Below are 6,000 nucleotides of genomic sequence, written 5' to 3'. Positions count from 1 at the left end.
CTCTCTCTCTCTCTCTCTTTCTCTCTCAGAACAGGGCAGATGCATAACAACTAAAGAACATATTTGGGTGAGATAATTTGTTTTACAAATTACAGTCACAGACTCATCTGCTTTTATGTATTTCTTCTTTCTATCCCACACTACCTCCACCTAATGTAATCAGATTTACAGTACTGACTATGTTGCCTCCCCGGTGTTTGTGTGATATGTGACATCTGTTATTTTACAGTACTTAACTCATGTGAACTGGCAGCCAGCCACCTACTGGAAAGAACAATTAAGGGCATAAATAACACACATCTGCATGAGTTCTGGCACTCACTCCCACATTAACACTACTCTGCTACCTTTCTCAAATTTGCCCTCTTCTGTATTGTGATAACCATTTGAGTTTAAAGAGGTAAGTTCTCCTTCCTGTGGAGATTTGGGAATAAATTCTACATAATTGCCTGCTGGGGGAGGGAAGTGGAGAGGGGTAGGAAAGGAAGATGGAAGCTCAGTATTTTCTCTGTGTGTGTGTGTGTGTGTGTGCTGTGTTTTAATAACTGAACATTCAGGAGAGATTCCCCAATGTACACTCTTATTACAGCACCAGCCTTGCCACCTGAATAGTTTTTACAACAACTTCAAGCATGACTCATTGGTAATCCCTGCAGATATAAAAGTCATATGTTTGTGTGCTTCCCACTGAAGGCTAAGATTTGCATCTCTACAGAGGAATGAAAGAGCAAGAGAAGGTGATTATCTGTTATTATTTGCTGACCACCCACAGGCATAACCAGTGGGATGCAAGATACAGGAAGCGGAAGGATAGGGCCAATGGAAGCATCCTGGTGGCACTTTAATAAACAGTTTCTAAGGACAGACAACTTAGATGGGCATCTCAGCATCTGCCCAGGGCCCACAGGAAGTGTTACTTCTCGGGTTTCATGGAGTGAGAATGACAGCATACAGTTAAAGAACCCTGGCAGTATCCCAGTTTAGCAAGATGACAGCCTTCCACATTACACCTTGTAAATGGGACCCGGGAACATGATGCTGTACGCTTCATGCCATCCCTTCCCACTCTGTATAGAACAGGGGCAGTAGAGTCAGGAAGTAAGCTTCAGGGAGAAGATTTAGGAGGCAGGATAAACATAAGACACAGCAGTTAGAGATAAGGTGACTAAACAGGAGGTATTTGTAGGGAGGGAGGAGGTGGGGTTGGATAATAAAGTGAGAAGAAAGCTGAACCATACTAACTGCTGGCTAGGTCAAACGAGATCAAATACAAACTAACTGGAACTAACATTTAGAAAGAAAGTGGGCGATATACATATGTTTCTGTGTATTTAATATAATGGTGCAAACCAAACATCCCTCTTTTATTGAACACCCCTTCTCTTTCTTCTCAAAAAACTTTCAAGCATTTCTAAATAGAAAACAAAATTGTGAGTTTTCAAAGAGATACAGTAGGGTTGGGGATGGAGGGAAGGGTTGAAATAGGTCATGTAAAGAACATGCCTTCCAAAGCAATAGTCAGCATGCTTTTGCTATGAAAATGTTACCTGGGGTGGATAGGTGGCGCAGTGAATAGAGCACCGGCCCTGGAGTCAGGAGGACCTGAGTTCAAATCAAATCAAATTCACTAGCTGTGTGAGTTTGGGCAAGTCACTTAACCCCAACTGCCCTCCATAAAGCAAAAATAAATACATAAATAAATAGAAAATGTTACCTAACTCATTCTGAAGAAGTAGCTCAGAAACCAGAGTAGCTCACCAGGAACAAATTGTACCTTATGAGTTAATAGAATAGAGGCACATCTATCTGGTAAGATATTTCATCTCCCATCCTTTGCACATGAGATTTCCCCATGCCCTTCCTCCTTGTCTCCAGGTCACCTAGAATTCTGAATACCTTCAAAGATCAGCTCAAGTGCTGCCTTTTACATAAGGCTTTTCTTGGTGCCCCCAAATGCTAGCACCTTATCCCCCTAAAATTCCTTGTATTTATTTTCTATATTCTTATGTAATATGCCTTTTGCATACCTCTCCAACAGCACTTACTCTCCTCAGGTTCAGGGATGTTCAGAAAGCTTATCTTCCTAAAATTATATCCTATGAGTCCCCACCAGTGAGCTTCTCCTAACACTCAACCAGTAGACACTCAAAGCAATGCCATCTACTAAGATGATAGAGTAATAATAGTATTAAATAGCTATAAGTAAACTTCCAATAATTCATAATAAAACCTTCCTTTCATAAACCTGGCATGTATTATCCTACAAATACAAACGGCATCACTGGGAAAAGTAAGCACAGAGTATGAAAGTAGTGAGGTACACACATCTGGCATGCATCTAAACAACACAGCTCTCATTTCCAGTACGATAGGGCCTTGATGAATTTTCTCTCCTCGTGGAGTCCTCATGCTACTCTCCCCTAGACACAGGATCTCTTCTGTATGAGTTGATCATCTGGGATCCCAAGATCCATTCTTCTCTATAATTTAACTCTCTATTGCCAGAGAGAAGTCTCTCGAGTCCATAGCTGGTTCTCTTTTTTGCTGCCAGAGGATCTACTCCTTTATACTTATTGTAAACGGTTGCTCAGTTCAGCTTCCTCTCTGTATCTGTATCTATGTCTATCCACAGAGCTCCCTGTAAGACGTAGTGTCTCCTGCTAGATAAGTATCTCCAATGCAATGACTAATTCCTTTCCTGTCCCCTTGTGCTACCTGGTATAAACACAGCTGCTCACAGGTTTAGTTGAACACAGAGCTTATCAAGGCAATCGGGACCAGGGCTAGTCTTCCAACCAATGTCAATTTGCCACTCTAATTCAACCAGAGAGAACTTCAGACTTCATAAGCAAATAGCAGAGAGCTTCTTGTTAACACATTGAGATTCCATTATCTTTTGTACCTTTCTATTTACATTCTGTGATTTTCTCTGTCTTTAGACTCAAATTACCACCTTGTTATCTGTGATTACTTTCTGGGCTACAAGAAATAAAATTGCCAAGGACCAACACCCCCCTTTATCCTTCTATATGTATATATTGTCTCCCTCAAAACAATGTAAACTTCTTGAGGGAAGGGATTGTTTCATCTTTGTAGCTTTTTTCCCAAGTGCCTAATATAATGTCTAGCACATAGTTAACATTTAACGAGCATTTGTTGATTCATGATTGATGCTGAAGTCACAGAAACCCAAAAGGCTGCTATGTTCAGAATTTTTTCACATGTTCATCTACCAAATGTACAAAAAGTTCCATTCATTAGAAATTTATTTCTTTAAATTGTCCAGTAGGATTCCAAGCCATTATCATTTATTAACATATTGTGAATCAGTTATCAAAGAAATTGGTGAGCCAGGCCCCTAGTAAATAGAAAGACAATGAAAAAGGAGATAAGTAGAACACTTCCCTCAAAGGGGAAGAAGAGGGGCAAAGGAAGGAAGGAGCTTGTAAGGACAAGGGAAGTGAATAGAAAAAGTAAATTTGGAACTTTGGAACATGGGCACTACCTCATGAGACAGAACCTGAGCAGCCATAGGGTAACATAAAGGCTCTGGGCCCTTTAGAAGCAAATACACTGAAAAGAAAGTGAAAGATGTAGATAGGCGAGGTCAGGAAGGACTGGGGGTCAGTTTAGTTCCCTTCACAATTTTGACCCATCCAAGAACAAGATGTGGACATTCCCAATGGCAGGCAAAATCATAACATTCATTCCCCCTGATACACATATGTTCACTTTCTTACTTCATACCCCAAAGCTGAAAGTTCAATTTTTGTTCTTTCTGACATCATCCTAGATAAATGAAAAGTGCAGATTGGGAAGACATTGGCTTTATTCTTCCTTCTGCCTGCTTAGATATGATTCAACTTAAAAAGACACAGGGAAAATCTGCTTTGGGCAACAAGGAGGAGTAAAGGAAGAAAATCACTATCAAATATTGACACTTCCAATGCAATCTACTTCAAAATGTGAAGATTTTTACTATTGCAAAAAGAGGGGGGGAGGATGAACAGGAGTTGTAACTTTGTCATTGGTACAGGGCTTCATTTATCAGAAAACTAAAATGCATACTCCAGACATCAGAGATTAAAGAGAATCTTTGTTTCATTGCTACAAAGCTTTACCCTCCTAAAATAGAGCCTTTTTAAAAAAATCACCATTTGCCACATGTAGCAGTCTACTGTTGGTTAAGACCCAAAATTAGATTAGCAATTTGCAGAGCTCAGATAAAGGGAATGGTGAGCAGACTTTGCCCTGGATCAAACCACTTTGGGAGCACTGATAGCTTCTAGGTACCCATCCTGAGCCATCTCTAAGATACTAGAATAACACAACTCTCAATACCTGTAGAAAACTATCTGAACCAGCCTAAATTTTCCCTACAGAAATGAATAGAGCCAGGTCCTAACATCAAGTCCAAAGTCAGATAATAGGCTAGAAGAATGAACAAGAAAAAAGAAAAAGAAAGAATCCCACCATAGGAGTCTATTATGATGGCAACAAAACTGAAGACACTAATCCAAAAGAAGATAATGATTTCAAAACATACATAAGGAAAACTCAAAGAAAACCCCAGCTGGGGAACAAATTCAACCAGAACTCCTGGAAGAAGTAAAGCAAGAATTTTTGGAAGAATAAAAAAGTTTTCATAAATGAAATTAGAATGCTAGAGGAAAAAAACGGGAAAGGAATGAGAGCTATATAAGAAAGAATTGGAAAAAAATCTAACAGCTAAGCACATGAGGCACAGAACCTTGTCCAAGAAAAGACTCACTGAAAATTAGGATAGACCAAATAGAAGCCAATGATTCCATGAGAAAATAAGAAACATTAAAAAGACTAAAATTTTTCTTTAAAGAAAATATGAAGTATCAACACAGACAAAAAGAAAATGGTCTGAAAAATGGATCATGAAGAAAGAATTTAAGAATCAATAGACTACCTGAAGGCCATAACTAAAATAAATAAATAAATAAAATTTAAAATTAGACATTATATTTTAAGAAATCTTAAAAGAAAACTGCCTAGATCTCTTAGAACTAGAGGTCTAAGTGGAAATAGGATTCATAGGTCACCAGTTAGCTGTGTTGTGATTTCCACCAAGTCTGTTTGGAAGCAAAGGACATAGATGGTAGGAAGTAATTTAGAGTGCGCTTTGACAAGGAATGATCCCTACCTCACAGGACAAAGGTTACAAAGGATTGACTTCCGTTTCTGCTTGTATCACTCTCTCTTCACACAGTGCTTGCACAGAATTGTCACTTCCACGACACTGGCAAAAGAGCAAATCAGATGGAGAATTGTGAAGGGAAGAAAGAGCAACTAGCAGGTGAGAGAACCAAATGAGTGATTTGATGAGTAAACCCATATGATAGAAATGAACAAAAGAATAAGTAAAGAAATGAGCCTTTCTTTGGTGTTACTAAGTGCCTGACACAATGCTAAGCACCAGGGATACAAATATAAGCAAGTAGTACAGTCCCTGCCCTCGAGAAACTTAAAAATTAGAATTGGAAGGAACTACACATATAGGAGGGTAGAGGCCAATGAGGAATGTCAAAATGGTAGCAGTGATTTAACATTGGCATGCAGGCAATATGGCATGGAGATGTCCAGGGAATCAGCATGGGAAGGGATGGTGGTGAGGGGGAAAGAGGGTGGGTGATATAAGGAGGATAGCGGGTGGGTGACTGACAACCAGGTATCCTGGAGGTCATGACTGAAGCAGATGAAGCAGATTGGTTGATGCCCAAAGCAGACCCTGGCATCATAAAATCAGAGATTTAGAGATGGAATGTGCTTTTTGGTGATATTTAATCTAGCTCTCTCATTTTACAGAGGAAGAAACTAGAGCATAGAGGTTAAGCGCCATTTGTCCAAGGACACACAAAGACCACGTAGCTGAGTCAGGAACTGAACCCAGATCCTCCAAATTCAAATTCAGTTTTCTGTTCACTTCTGCCTCATGGGGGTTGTGAGGTTAAAATGAAATAACATGTAGCA

Source organism: Petaurus breviceps, unplaced genomic scaffold (assembly GCF_028583685.1).
Source record: "Petaurus breviceps papuanus isolate PSGF00001 unplaced genomic scaffold, PetGlider_PUasm1.0 84, whole genome shotgun sequence".
Lineage (NCBI taxonomy): Eukaryota > Metazoa > Chordata > Mammalia > Diprotodontia > Petauridae > Petaurus > Petaurus breviceps.
This window is presented reverse-complemented; position numbering follows the sequence as displayed.